This window comes from Hibiscus syriacus, unplaced genomic scaffold (genome assembly GCF_006381635.1).
Source record: "Hibiscus syriacus cultivar Baekdansim isolate YM2019G1 unplaced genomic scaffold, ASM638163v2 tig00110777_pilon, whole genome shotgun sequence".
Lineage (NCBI taxonomy): Eukaryota > Viridiplantae > Streptophyta > Magnoliopsida > Malvales > Malvaceae > Hibiscus > Hibiscus syriacus.
This window is the reverse complement of record NW_024062858.1, coordinates 1,907,973-1,920,474: the sequence shown is the minus strand read 5'-3', so window position 1 is coordinate 1,920,474 and position 12,502 is coordinate 1,907,973. Positions and strand designations below refer to the sequence as shown.

The 12,502-nt window shown below is 31.2% G+C and overlaps 1 pseudogene; it reads right to left on the bottom strand.

Annotated features, from left to right (window-relative positions):
- Positions 1-5,163: 5,163 nt before the first annotated feature.
- LOC120139952 lies at positions 5,164-10,109 on the bottom strand (annotated as a pseudogene).
- Positions 10,110-12,502: the final 2,393 nt, after the last annotated feature.

The following is a 12,502-nucleotide window of genomic DNA, read 5'->3' as shown; positions in this document are numbered from 1 at the left end:
TAGCAGAGAATCGATACCCTGTAGCAGGGGAATCGGTTCCCCTCAAACAATCTGAAAAAATTTTAACATTCGGCACTGTTCACGGTACTATTCATTACTGTTCATATGATATTGTTCACTGTTCATAAAACATATATTTTCTTAAATTAGTTATAACAAACATGATTCAACAATATATTATTGTATTTTCTTAAAAAGAGTTCAAATGTTTTGATATTTTGTAAGAATATAGTTTTTAAAAGTCAATGTGACATCTTGGATTCATATTCGGGTCGGATACGGGTTGGGGTGTTACAAGAATTATCATTGTTTTCTCCTTTGGTAGATCGAGAGAAGTTGTAATTCCTTTTTTCTCATAGTGAAATTATTCTACTGTTGCTCGTGGTTTTTACCATATGTTATTTAGGAGTTTTTCACGTAAAATTTGTGTCTTCTTTATCTTCACTTTTATTTTCTTAAATTATCAGTTACAAATTTGCTCTATCCGATAGCCGTATTCCGAAACAAAGAGTTGGGGAACTACTTTTTGTATAAGTTGGCCACCATTTTCATGGATCTATAATTACATAAAGAAATTAAATAATATTAAAAATTTATATCATTCATGTAGAAAAACACATCTATAAGGTGTTCGTTCCTAGTTCGACTGGTTTGATTAATTTAAAAATTCTATTAATTTAATCTTTGTTCTCCTAAATTATTTGTTTTTCTCCTTATATATATATATCACTTAATCTTAAATTCTATCTATTTCTTAAATTTTATCAATTTACTTTTTTTTATTTAAAGTTTACAGCTATATTTGACTCGATCTTGCCAACTATGCATTTATCTCATCAATGAATTTGAATATTTGTACTCTTGTTTTCGATTTCAAGCTACGATTATTAAAGTCAAGCAAGGACAAGTGGGGAAATCCTTCCCCTCCACATAGAGAGTCAAGCTTGAAATGAAAAATAAGAGCACAAATATTGGTGAATGTCCTCATTTTGCAAAACCTTTCCACCAAAGTTTTAGAACATGATTCGAGTAAACTTCATTGTGTGATTGTCCTTACCCAGTCCCTGGAGTCGTTCATTGGCATCCATTAACCTTTATTTCAATAAACTTTATGGGTTCATCGTTTTTTGCTTCAAGAAATCTTACTTGCCATAGAGCAAAACAATAGGATGATGAACCCAGAGAGTTCCATGAAGCAAAGGTAGGCGAATGCTAATGAATGACTCAAGGGACTCCACAAGGTCAATCACGGAAATGAGTTGACTCATGTCATGGTCTAAAACTTCGGTGGATAGGGTTTGCAAATGTGAGGGTTTGCAAATGTGAGGAAGGATGAATTGAATTGGGGATGGGTTGACGGGTATTTGTTTTCTTAAAAAAATTAAATTATTTTATAATTTATATATTTTTATTGATAATTTATTTTTATTTTTAAATTTTTTTAAATTTATCTTTTAATATAAAATTATATGAGCTGGATGGTTGGTTCAGCAGAACTTGAAAGACAATAGGCTTCATATGCTTATTAACGCCTATGTTCTTGGGGGGAAATAGGAGCATTTGTTTGATATTTGCTTGCAGTTAGCCACCTCTTGAACTTATTAAGTTTAATAAATTACATATAAATTTGTATTTGCAATTTGTATTATTATAAATAAGAAAATAATAATTTAATAAATAAACAATTAAAATTTTATCAGAAATAAAATTTAAGAAATAAATAGATATTTTTCAAAGTATAAAAGAAAACACATTTTATACGAAATCTCAAGTGAGGAAGAGTTTTGTACACGATATAATAGAATCTCATTAATATTAGTGTGTGTAGGAATATATAGGGTTGTTCATTCGGTTAATTCGGTGGCCGAACCGATCGAACTACCATTAACCGAATTAATCAAAAAAAAATTACCCGTTAACCGAACCGATTTTTTTTTCGAAAATATTAACTGAACCGAATAAATTTCGGTTAATTCGGTAAATTTTCGAATTAACCGAAATTTTTTAAAATTTTCTAATTTATATAAAAATTTAAATATTTTATAATTCAAAAAAACAGTTTATAATTAATTTAAATAATATATAATTATAAAATATAAATTTTATATAATTTTTTTTAATTAATTAATATTGATTTAGGTTTAAAAGTTATTAGATCTTAAATTATTAATTGGGTTTTAAATGGTTTGGACTGAGCCCATATGTTATATATAATATATTTAATATTTTTTAATTAAATAAACAGTTTACAATTAATTTAAATAATATATAATTATAAAATAAAAATTTTATATAATTTTTAATTAATTAATATTGATTTAGGTTTAAAAGTTATTGGATCTTAAATTATTAATTGAGTTTTAAATGGTTTGGGCTGAGCATATGTTATATATAATATATTTAATATTTAAAATTTTAATTCGGTTAATTAATCGATTTCGAACCGAATTAACCGTTAACTGAATTTTAAAATTTTTCTTAACCATTAACCGACCGAACTAATTCGGTAACCGATCAAATTAACCGAACTAATTCGGTTCGATCAGTTAACCGAATTAATTCGAAAATTTGAACACCCCTAGGAATAGAAGCAAAGAAAGTCGGCGTTTATTATGTGGCACTGAATTACTTTTATCAAATGTGTGAGTGGATTAAATTAGGTCGTATTAAATATGAGTGTTTTGATACCAATTTTTATGCGAAAAATAACTGGTGACAAATAACGATTAGCCGTCAATGCGATAAAAAAATTTGATGTCAAAAACTGATTTTTTTTATAGTGTAGTATTAAAATTGAATACAATTTTAAAATCAAATGTCTAGCATCGTTTTAAACATTAATAGTTGCATCAAAATGATATCGTTTTATCCATATCATCACAATGAAGGAAAAATCCATCCATATCACCGTGCTGTTAAAATTTAACGATTCAGTGGCATAATTAATGTTAAAATTAAAGTTTAGTGTTCTAATTAGATAAATTGAAAGTTCAATGGTATAAACAATATATCTTTCAAAATTAAGTGATATATGGTATAGTTTATCTTTTAATTATTTTTAAATTGTTTGGGGTGATTACGGTATAGTATTTGTTCAAAAAAAAATTAATCATTGACAATACATCATACACCTTGCAAACTCGAACCAAGGATCTTTAGAGAACAACAATCTCTTAATTTTTTTTTATTTAGATCCTAATAAAATTATTTGTATTTGACTATAAAATTTAATTAATTGATTGCAATTATAAATATTCATAGTTGATTTCATATGTATGCCAACAAGTTTGACCTAAAATTTGGTTCCAGCTGTAAAATGAAGATGAGAGGTAAAATATGGATGGGGCAAGAGACACGGACACGGTCATCTCCTTGCCCTGGTCAAATTGTGTATAGGCTAAGCAAACCCTCTCTTCATTTCTGGGTATTATAAATACCCATATCTTCTTCCCAACAATCTCTCATTTCTCTCCTTTTTCTTGTTTGATTCTGGGCTTATGATGAGCAACGTTCCCAGTTCTTTAACAGACTCTTCTTTTACCCTCTTCAAGCTCGCCATTTCTTCATCTGACCCTTGGCCTTTCTCTTTCGTTTTCTTCTAACACCTCTTTTGCGGGAGATAAAAAAAATGGGGATTATTGGAGACAAAAACAGCACGTGAAATTTCACCTTCATCTTCATGGGTTTCATTTCCATCATCAGGAAAACAAGGAGCTCAAAGATGTCCCAAATGGTAGTCTGGCAATCCTGGTGGGTCAAGGGGAAGAGCAACAGAGGTTTGTGATTCCTTTGATGCATATCACCCACCCGCTGTTCATGCAACTGTTGAAGGAAGCTGAGGAAGAGTACGGATTCGATCATGAAGGTCCCATCATCATCCCTTGCCATGTCCAGGAGTTTCGTAATGTTCAAGGCATGATCAATAAAGAACATCACCATCATCATGTCTGGTGTTTTAGGGTTTGAATTATTCGATTCTTAAAATGTCATCACGCTGATTTGTTTTATGTTCTTTTCTAGTCTTTGCAAGAAAGAAAATGAATGAAAGGATTATTCTTTGTACATAAAATTCATTCGTTTCTGCATTCCAACTTTCTTGTTAATGTGAACGCTTCCAATAGTTGTTTACTTGTAATGGCCTTTCGTAGATCACTAGGATTTGCTTCCCACACTCCTCGTTATGACTGTAGAAACGCTTCTTTTATTAAGGATAAATTAAACAAATAGTCTCCACTATACAACATTACTTTGTTGACTATCCTATTAAAAAGTCCATCTTCTTGTGATGGCCTTTGAGTATTTCATTAATTGTGGTGTGAAGTTGGTTGAAGGGAATGTTATTATTTTTTATGGCATGATGTTTTAATAATTTCGTTTGTAGGATGTGTATGTATTATCAATGATCAGGAAGATTATAAATTTATATTATTTTTTTAATCACCTTGGATTATAAAAAAAAAAGTAAGCAAATTGTTGAAGCATGCAGCCAACCCACATGGCTTTCGAGGTATTTTCATAAGCATATTCTCTTTCATTTGATGCGTGTGATTTCCAGCTAATTTTTGGGGATATCGTTGAGCTTTCTTTTTCATATGTTTGCCATTTTCTGTTTTACAAGTGGCTTAAAAATCAATATTCTTTTATCGGCTCTTCAATTTGACTTTTATATCCACTTTTTTTTTTTAAGAATTCCTCCAAGATTAATCAAGAACAAAGTAGGGTACTTTACTACAAGAAACAAAAAATACATTTTAAATAGAGATGGTAAATGGATCGTTCGAATTGGGTCGAAGAGTACATTCGATTCATATTCGATATGAGACTTAATCCGAATTTAGTTCAAATATATGATAAGCCAAATTAAGTTGAGCCAATTTTTAGATCGAGTCAATATTTAACTAATCGATTTTATATCAATTCAAGTTAACTTGGGTATAAGTCAAATAGAGTATAAATAAAATTATTGATATATTATCGTAAAAAAATTGTTTATTTGTCAATCTTATCATCTAGGCTCAATTTCATTCAAATGAGAAGTATAAGAATTAAAATTGGCCAAATGCAACCAGGGGAAAAAAGCTAAAGTGGAATGCACTATTAACCCGTAACACTTTTGCATATATATATATATATATATATAAAGAAAACAAAATATTTTTTCTGTTAAAATTTACTAAAAAAGAAGAAAAATTCCCTATATCCACATCCTTATAATGCTATCCACGTCTTGTATTAGAAGCTCGAATTGTCACCCCATGTAAAAATTTCATATACCCGAGGTGTCCGAACCCCTTATCCAATCTCTAAGCAAAGAATGAGCCGATGGACCCAGATTTAGTTCCTGCAACAAAACCAACACCGATAACGACCTCGAAACTGGACTCAACTCCGGGTTTACAGTGCATACCAGTGCCAATTCCTCCACTGAAATGATCTTGTTTCCTTCTTGTTCGAAATACTCAAAGGCTTTGCTTGCAATACTCTCCCATTCTTCAAATGCTTCAAGCTGATATGCACTGATAGCTGCGGCACAGAACTCTTCGAAGTCCATCTTCTTGTAATACAGTGGTTCCATCTTAAAAAAAATAAAACCATCTGCATTATACTACATGCTAAAATTTAAAAACACATCCCAAACCCACGAGAAGTCGTATATACAAAAAGATTCTAGGAATCGAATATTGTCCGTGCATAGCTTTCCTATCGGTGCTCTAATACAAAGAAAAATGGATTTCCTCTTGAGCTTCATCTTAAAATATGCTAATGAGAAATCATGTATCAATATCGAAATCCTCTTACTCTCGAATCATGCAAAAAACTTTTGTGCCGTAATTGCACTATAAATCTTTAAAGATGGAAAACAAAAGTCGCTAGAACCACGCTACACTCTTTAAAATAAGCGGTGCTATTCAATCTACAATAAAATGAAATCTGTGAGCCACTGGAACATAAAAAAGGATATCTCACCACATTTATAATGTCGAAAACCCTCGACTCCTGCATGGCATTGGTTTTATTCCTCGTTAGAGCCTGCAATTTTTCATGATGATGGTCATGAGAAATCACTGCAAAGTGTACATGACACATGCTAAAACAAGTTAAAGATGGACATATCAAATTGAAAGCAATAGGTTTAAAACTAGTCTATAGCTACAGCCTACAGCAAGCCTGAAAGTAGCTACGTCTCTCCTTGGAAAAGTTGGAAAGAAGTAAACTAGTAAAACCAAGAACTAACAGCTTTAAAATTACTGAGGGATACGCATCCATCTTTTGGTTCTAAAAGCCGAAATTGTGTCATAAGATACACATGTGCACCATCTGGTAAAGCTTTTGAAAGTTCCTGCAAACAACAAAATGAAGCCATAACAAAACATTAAAAGGAATGCTAGAGTAACCCTGTGCAATCATATTATTAAAACGCCTGCCTGTGTAAAACAAGCATAACCATTTTGCTGATTCAAACATTTTTCTTTTCAGATACTATATTATTTTCCAAATAATGTGTCCTTTTACTGATTATAGGAACCAGTAATTACCTTTAGTGCTGCTCGTTTGAAAGGGGTAGCACGAATATATGACTTGACTAACGCACGACACAGTTTTCATCTCGTAACCATGGATGAGCTGACAATATAGAGGTCTTTATTAGTTTCCGAGATTATATATAATTACACTAGCAACTTCAAACCAATGTTGTAAATATTTTATGCCAAGAGAAAGAGAGGGAGAGGAAGCAAAAATTATAAAAGCTGCTTATACACGAGGTCATACACTAAATATCATTTTTGTAATATGACTTACCTAAAGCTTGGGCAGCAGTCATTCTTTTCCTGTGATCCTTGTTCAGAAGCCTTTTCACAAAATCTTTGGCTTCTGTCGATACAGAAGGCCAGGGTGAATCATCAAAGTTAGGATCAGCTCTGAGCACAGAACGAAAAATTCCTGATTCAGTTCTAGCCCAGAAAGGTCTGCTCTCACACAACAATATATAAGTTATGACACCAATACTCCACATATCAGCTTCAACACTGTAAGATCTATGTAGTACTTCCGGTGCAACATAGTATGCACTACCAACAATATCATTGAGACGTTGATCTGCAAATGAATGAAAACTGAATGCTTTGTGTTCAAACAAATTGCTGATAAATTATTGATATGGAGGGGAGGGGAGTTGTCTATTACAGGATTAAAATAATTGTGTCAGTGTGAGATCGGAAGCCTTTGACAAATGAAACACCAAAATTTATCAAAATATGGAAAAAGGCAATTAACTCTTACCTGGCCTAATAAAATCAGATAAACCGAAATCAATAATTTTCATTGGACCATCCTCATCTCTTGTAGTAAAAAGAAAATTCTGCAAAACAGACCACATTGAAGTAAATAATTGGTTAATAACTAGAAATGGATCGAACAAGAATAATTGTGCCACATATTAACAATAAAACACAGCATAGAACTAAATTAAAATCTACGCATCATATTCCTCTATGCATACCTCTGGTTTTAGATCACGGTGAACAACCCCTTGAAGGTGGCAAAAAGCAACCACAGTTAAAATTTGCACAATTATTTTCTTAGCATCCCCTTCAGTGTATCTACCACCTCTGCAACAAAGGAACAATATTAAACATGATCATAACGATGAGGTTAAGAATTGCCTTAAGAGTTAAGAGGTACAAGAGAATAAAGCGGTCCTTCAATACCTAGATAAAATTCTGTCAAGTAGTTCTCCACCTTCACATAATCTGACAACAAAAGAATATGTCACTATTAAGTTGTAGAATGCACGCCTAGACCAATTGCAGATTAGCTTAAAGACAAATTCATATGCATGATGCATATTATTTTGATATTATGGCTTAATTTATATGAATGATGCATATTATTCAATATTCTGGTGCAATGCTTCATTTTAATCAGTTCATCTATGAAAAGGTATCGGACATGCATGATTGGTGATAAGATTAAACTTAAAGACTGAGGAAGGACTACTACAAATAATAAGAGATCTTAAAATAAACTATAGCAAGAACAAACATACTCCATGACGATATAGATATTATTAGCATCCTCAAAAGTATCATGAAATTTGATCATGTGTTTATGACCAGATAAGGCTTTCAGTATTTTGACCTCGCGCCGAACATCTTCAACTGATATTGCTGCGGTCATCTGCCAAATAACATCCAGTCAGCGATTCTTCTCAAAACCATTAACCATTCCTGAGTGGTGCATTTTGTCTAAAAATAAAATGTTAGTTAAGAAGCATGAAGAACAAAGCTATGATTGCATAAAATATCTCAACTGGTTTCCAGCAAAGCATTCCGGACATGAAGGGCGAGGGGAGGTTCACTCAGGATTATAGCCAGATCTTAATTCTCCATTGAAGATGGAACAAAACTTAAGCCGGTCCCAAGTTATGCATTACAAACCACGCATACATTGAAATATCCCAAATCATTGATTACTAAACACACATTCATCGAACTATCTTGCTAAAAACGTTACCATTCTACGGGCGGAGCTTAGTGAGGGACCAAAGGGGCCACGGCCCATGTTAAAATTTGTATATTCGATATAATTTTAGTCTAATAGTATTTTGATTCATGTAAAAATAAATATTTAAATTAAAAATATAAAAATTTATTAAATATTTAATCAAGGACCAAACTAAAGAAGTATAACCCGTGTTATCAAAATTTTTGGTCTAATAATAATTTAAGTCATTATAAGTTTAAATATTAGACAAATTAGTAGTTATCTTTTGCGAATTTTGAGATTTTTTAATAAATCTATGATGAATACAAGGTAGTATATGTATAAAGACTCTTAACTAGTTGACAATGAACGCTCATACCTCTACATACAAAGTGCTCGAACTCGAGACCTCAAGGGTAAAAATAATCCCTTAATCACTAAGGTCGCTTGGTTCGTGCTGAATTTTGAGTTTAAATACCTAATAAATTTTTATATATTTTTTAAATAATTCAATATTTCGACCCTATCAATATTTAGTTCTGGCTCCGTCCTTGGTTTTATCTTTAGAAATCTTAATTGCATCACATCTTAAATACATTAAAATAAATAAGTAAAGCATGCATGATGCAGCTATGTTTTTCAACTTCAATCAACGGGTTTAGAGTTCAGAATTCATATCTTCATGCCATCAGCGAATTGCATTTGAAGATAGCCCCCCAAAGGTTTGTTGATAACGTAAATATAAGTTTTTTCCTCTCTTTTTTTGGCATTTTCCGATCTTTGCAATATATCCAAATTTTGAAGACTTAACTTCAAGTATTTTATTCTCATGATATTCAGCCATTGTAAACTGTAATGGAATCTCTTCGAAACAAAATGCATTTTCAAGTGACTCAATACATTCTAACAGCGAAAACTATAATTTCTTCCTCTTAGTCAATAATAGCATGAACCATGGAACATGAAAAAATAAATTGAAAAAGCAAAACAAAACAAAACAAAGAACATACCAAAAACGACATACCTTAGCTTTAGAAATGATCTTAACGGCCACCGTCTGTCCCTTTAGCTCTCCTTTCTTTCCCTTGGCCCAGCAAGTATGACCAAAATGCCCTCGCCCCACCTCCTTCCCCAGCTCAAATTTAACCCCTAACTTCTTCCCGTACCCAAAATTCTTATCTAGCACTGCTCCTTCACCGTCCTCGGGGATCGTTCCTTCCACCAGAGCTGCCTTGTTCGACCCCTTTCGTCTCATTAGCGCGACCATGATTGGCTTAGCAGGAGAAGGAGGCGGAAAAGGCCACCTGAACTTCCTACCCGGCGTTCTAGCAGGGGATGGAGACGGTGCGACTCCTGCGGGAAGTGGACTGCCAAATGGACTAAACGAGTAAGAGTTGGTTTCGACGTATGGAGTCGACGGCGCCGGAATCGGTGGCATCTGGTATTGGTTAGCGGTGGAGGTAGCTTCATTGTCGATTGCGGAGACGTTTTTGCTGCAGCAATGGCCCATGATTCTGAACGCAGGAGTTCTCACTAACCGTTCGTTCTCAGTCAAATCATCGGACGGTGAGAACTAAAGCTTCAGGATTTGATTCGCAACTGAGAAACCAGCACGGCGAGAAAATTGAGAAGAAGAAGAAGAAAAGGAAGGAGAAAAGGTTGGTAATGAACTATAAATTTGAAAGTTGATGAGAAAAGTTCAAATCACAATTCACAGGTAGCTGTGAGTATTAATTGGAAAAGTCGCACTTTCCTTGTTCAAAAAATGTAAATGTGTGGGTCCAACTCCTAATTGTATTTTAAATTTAATTATTTGATTTAAAAAATGAAATTTGATTTAAATATTAAAAATGAAATTTGATTTAAATATTAAAAATAAAATCAAAGCTTTTCTATTCAGAATGCGTACAAGACCCAAACTGCCGGAATTTAGGGTAAAATTCATAAATGGTCCTTTGACTATATAATATTATTTTGTTGAGTTCTCAACTATTAAAAGTTATAAAATAGTCTCATGATTATAGGATATTGTTTTGTTGAGTCTTCGACTATTAAAAGTTATAAAATGATCACCTGACTATTCATATGTTTCAAACTCGTCATTTTCTGTTAAAAAATTGATGGTCGTTTGAGTCGGACGCTAACCTATTGATTGAGATATGATAAAATTATATTTTAATGATGTATATCGGCACCGTCGTTACTTTTAAGCACTAGCTTGACGACATAATGTTTCAAGCATCAGTTCGAAAACATAATGTAAATGGAGACTCAATTCACAAAATATTAAAAAATTATGAGACCAAATTTTATCATATCTCAATCAACAAGTTAACGTCCAACTCAAAATACCGTAAAATTTTTTAATAGAAAATGATAAGTTTGGAACATATGAATTGTTAGGTGACCATTTTGTAACTTTTAATAGTCAGGGGACTCAACAAAGTAAATTCTAATACTCATGAGACAATTTTATAACTTTTAATAGTCGAGGGACTCGACAAACCAATACCATATACTCAATTTGTTGTTTCTAAACAATTTTTAGGTAAAACTATATTAGATACCACTAAATTTTAAGTCATATATCATTTATACTATTGAACTTTTATTTTTCTAATTATAGTATTAAATTTTGATTCTAACTTCAATTATGTCATTGAGCCATTAAAATTTAATGGTACAACAACGTGGATAGATCTTTCTATAACAATAATGATGTTTACAAAACGACATCATTTTGGGACCAATATATAATGAGGGCCATAGTTTGAGGATGAACTTATAATGTTCAAAAGTTTGAGAATTAATTTATAATGTAAGTATAATTTGGGGATGAAATTAAAATAAGAATAATACTTTAGGAATGAATAGTGCAATTAACTCTTAAATAAAAATTAATTTATCATATTTATATAATCAGATTATGTTTGTTTTTATTTTAATTGTTAGTTTAGGATTGATGAAATTTATAAGAGTTGGAAATACGTCATGTTGTGAATCAGCTTTGAATGCATCGTCACGGCTCTGTTTGGATCGGAGACAACAAGACAATGAATATTTTTATTTTTTAATTAATCACAGATATTCGATCTATTAACTAATTTAATATGAAATACGTCATGTTGTGCATCATCATAGGTCTAACATGGAGGTGATCCTTTCAGCTCAGTTACTCCATTCACAAACGTCAAAATTTAAATTTTTTAAATTTGATCATTTAAGAATCTAATGTCTCATTCTACTAAATTAATTAGTTGTTGGTATAACTATTTAATTTAATTCGCAAGCAAAAAGCATTTGCTTATTGTTAGACAATAGAATTATATAATTAATCCAAATATATTTTCATTTATTAATTATCATATTTTTGTTAAATATATAATATTTTTTAGTCAATAATTTAAAATATCAATGACTTGATCTTTGTAGGTGACCAAACTAAATAGTCACAGCATACCATTAGTTCATTTGTCGAATTGGCACTTCAATTTTAATTTTTGTTTTGACTTTAATTGTTTTTGGTTTAAATTTGAACATTTCCAATTTTCCAATTTGGGTTTTCACAATTCCTTTTAGTTTATCAAAATTAGGATTAAATATTTAAAAATTAAATATTTTAGATATACATTTGAATATTATAAGCTTAATTTTTGGTATAATACTTAACATTATTTATAATTATCTACAACTCTAAAATAGACACGATAACCTATTTAAACATAACATTAGTGTTGATTTTGAAATAATAGTTAAATAACCAATACGAAACTAAATTTATAGTTGTGTGATTAAATATGTAAGTAACATATGCATAGTTCTAACTTTAAAATAAGATACAACAAAAATTATTTTTTTAAATAATTTAAAGTAATTATAAAATAGCAGAGGCTTAGTTTTTTTTAGCTCATAAATACTCAATTTCAATAATTTTAAAATTTAATTAATAAATATAAAATATAGTTAGATGATAAAAAATAATGATAATAATTTAGTAACGGAAATTTATCTCATAAAT